The 3,521-nt window shown below is 39.1% G+C and overlaps 1 protein-coding gene across 1 annotated transcript in view; it reads left to right on the top strand.

Annotated features, from left to right (window-relative positions):
* LOC101850586 (solute carrier organic anion transporter family member 2A1) overlaps positions 1-3,521 on the top strand; it is a gene marked incomplete in the record, with an annotated part of 31,789 nt that overhangs the window by 25,863 nt on the left and 2,405 nt on the right.

A 3,521-nucleotide genomic window follows, 5' to 3' on the forward strand; every position in this document is an offset into this window, starting at 1 on the left:
TGGTGGTGGTGTTGGTGGTGTTATTGTTGCTGTTTTTGTGGTTGCTTTTGTCATCGTCGTCGTCGTCGTCGTCATTGTTGTTGTTGTTGTTGTTGTTGCTGTTGTTGTTGCTGTTGTTTTAAATTATGAAGACAGCTGAACCTGCTGTAACAACTTCCTGTCCCTAAAAATCACCAGTACGTTCGACTACTTCCCATTTCCCCCTTCGTTTTTCTTCTATCATGATGACGCTATCTAAACGGACCACTTGTCTAAGATGATAACTCACTTTTCTCCTCTACGAGGCGTGGTCGTCTTAGGCAGGTTCGACTGTACTCTATTCGTGCATCCGCTAAACTAGTTCCAAAACTGTTTTGTCTCAAAATATGTTATTCACAACTGCAATTGCAATTGGTGATACTTACGTCAATGGTAAAAAGAGCACTCAACTTAAAGTTCTGAGCATTTCTGGGAGATAATAAGAACCCCCCCCAACCAGGGCAGTGCTGCAGACTGAAGTTGCCTTTAGGCCATTCCCAAAGAGAGGATATTAACATGTTCTTATGTACAGTAGAATTGTAAATGGGCTAATGTATCAATGTCATTCTCATACTGTGCGGGAACAGCATTGGGAGAACTGCTACTTCTTTTTTCCTCATCCTTACTATCGTCATTTTTCCTTTACTTCTTTTGTATGTTTGTCACTCTCTTGTGAACTGCTATTTGATAGTCGAAGCAGAGTTTGTGCTGTTGAGGCAAGAGAGGTGAGCAGAGTAAGCCTGATTCTCCATTTGGACTTCTCTGTGGACATCCACCCCTTGGCGCTCATGAGACCTTATGCAGTTGCGAGCGCTGTAATACCTTACTAAAACTCGTTAAAAAAATGTAAGAAAGAAACTTGCCCCCCCCCCCTGTCCAACACCCCTCTCTCCAAATATGCCTACTTTTCTGAAAAATCAGTGTTCATGCAAATACACCGTTCAAGTCAGACATCCACGAAAGACGAACTGTAACTACGACTTCGCTACCTTAGAATTACAAAGTTCTATCTGACATTTTTGGCCGTTTTGAGTTTCTAAGACCACAAATTTTATTGTTCTATATGTTCTATTTAAATCGTAAGATTATTCATAGTCGTTACATAGATATTCAAAGAATTGTATTTTTAGAAAGCTCGACATACTATGAACTCAAAATTTTCTGACGTCAAATTTTCTCGAAACTAGGTACTGAGCAGATGGAAATATAGAACTTTGCAATTCTCAAGTAGAGACCTGTGTCGACAGATTTGTTGGATATTTTACTTTTTATAATGTAGTGTGGTATTTCCTTTTTATATTCTGTACGATATTTACTATTTATATTTTTTTTTTTGTCTTCAGGTCTGTGGAACCCCGTGACAGGTCTTTCGGCATTGGCTGTCTCTTCTTCGCCATGATATTGCGTAAGATATACCGATGATAACTTGATACGATTGTTGCTGCTGTTGTTGTTGCTGCTGCGGCTGTTGTTGTTGTTGTTGTTGTTGTTGTTGTTGTTGTTTTTGTTGTTGTGGTTGTTGTGGTTGTTGATATAGTTGTTGTTGTGGAAGTGGTAGTAGTTATATCATCATACAGCAATCGCTCGTGCTGCAAGTGTCATCATCCAATTCTGCTGTCATTGTGTCGTTACTGTTGTTGCAACTGCTGCTGTTTGCAACGTTCGCACTGCTGGTTGCTTTGCCCTTGTCATTAGCACTTTAATATCATAGTCATTGTGTTTTTTTCGCAATGGTTATTGTTGTGTTTTTTTGTTCTTCTTATCGTTGTTTTGACTTCAATTCAACATAAAGTACTAGGGAAAAAAAGATTAAAATAAAACAAAAATCCTTTCAAATTTCAAACTAGCTGGGTAATAATAATATAATGCAGGAGTTGATTTATTTTTCGTCTTTCTCCCTTTGACCACGTATAACTTGGCAAATCTGCTGTTTGTCTTGATGTTATCATTCAGAAAGGACTAGATAAAGTCTAGTCAAGTTTAACGTTCTTAGGTGAAGAGATTTAACACCCTCCTGGACACACATAGGCCATTTGAAAGGGCGAGCCGTTACTTCAGTGGGAAGAGTGTTCTTCGCTTTCTCAGTAGTTAAACGTTACGAGTACTTCGCAGACCTTTCTGCAATGAAACGCTGTCTTTTGTCATTTCTGCCTGCCGAGGATGTTCTAGTTCCACACTAGGTTTCTGTGTCATGTTCCCATCTTCTGTTGGACCCCCCAAAGTTTTGTCCTCTATTGCCTTCGACCTTTTACTTTCAGAAGATTCTGTTTCTTGAGTTGGAAGAGTAAAGACAGAAAACGAAAGGAGAAAATTAGACGTAGGAGACACAGGGAAATTAATGTCACACATTCACTTTAGGAACACACTGATTCATTTCGCTACCTCTGAATTACACATTTCTATCTGCTCAATACCAGTTCTTGAAAAATTTGACGTTAGATTTTTTTGAGTTTCAAAACATGTCAAGCTTTTTCGAATGCACTTCTTTGAGTATCTTGATGGTAACTCCGAATATTTTTACAATTTTGATAGAGCAGATAGAGCAATTGCTTTCTGACCTCAAGGTCTAAGTAACCCATAACGACCAAAAATGTCACATAAAACTTTGCGACTCTGAGGTAGCGATGTTGAATTTGTACTACATATATAGCATTAATGATAATGCGGTTCATTTGAGTCAGTGAGCACCATTCTGGTTTTTTTCTATTGCTATCCTTACGTGGTTGAAAAAGTAATTTTTTATGCGGTAGAACTAGATCTACTTTTCTTGTTGCTGTGAAATGTTTTATCTTGTGTAAATGAAGTATTGTGCTCGGCGATCATGTGATCGATGTTATGCGTTCAGAAGTTTATGCTCGCATGGGATAGAGCGCTATACATACAGTCTATTATTATTATTACTATCATTATTACACGAAATGCAGTTCCCAATCCAATGTGACTCCAGACCCTATTTCAATAAATAATATTTGGAAAGTGCGAACTTGTATTGGTTTGACGCCCCTGCAACACTGACTGTGAGGCTACCTAAGAGATGAAACTTCCGAATCTAACGTCCATCTTTTAATGTTTTAGTAAGAGTTTTACGGCACTTGCAACACAATTAGGTCTTAGAAGTGCCGAAGATTAGAGGTGTTACTAGAGAGTAACAAAAGCAAAAAAGAAGAAGAAGAGATCAGATAAGGACGATAGATGTTTGATAGAAAAAAAGAAGCAAATCACACATTAGCGCCCACCAACCACCCACAATTTAACTGTCCATTTCCGATAAAAACCGAGCTAAATGGGGACAAATAGGTCTGTAAAGTGTCTTGCCAAAAGACACAACATCGGAGAGACCTGAGCCTTGAACCTCCGAATCAAGGCTCTCACGATTATGGGTGTGGCAGCCTAACCACTCGACTACCTACCGAAGCCACTTAGAATATCTCACTGCTGAGCCGACACTGGGCACATCATGTGACATACTTTGACAAAGTTGCCGCCACTTACATCATCATCTC

This window comes from Aplysia californica, unplaced genomic scaffold (genome assembly GCF_000002075.1).
Source record: "Aplysia californica isolate F4 #8 unplaced genomic scaffold, AplCal3.0 scaffold00420, whole genome shotgun sequence".
NCBI classification, from domain to species: domain Eukaryota; kingdom Metazoa; phylum Mollusca; class Gastropoda; order Aplysiida; family Aplysiidae; genus Aplysia; species Aplysia californica.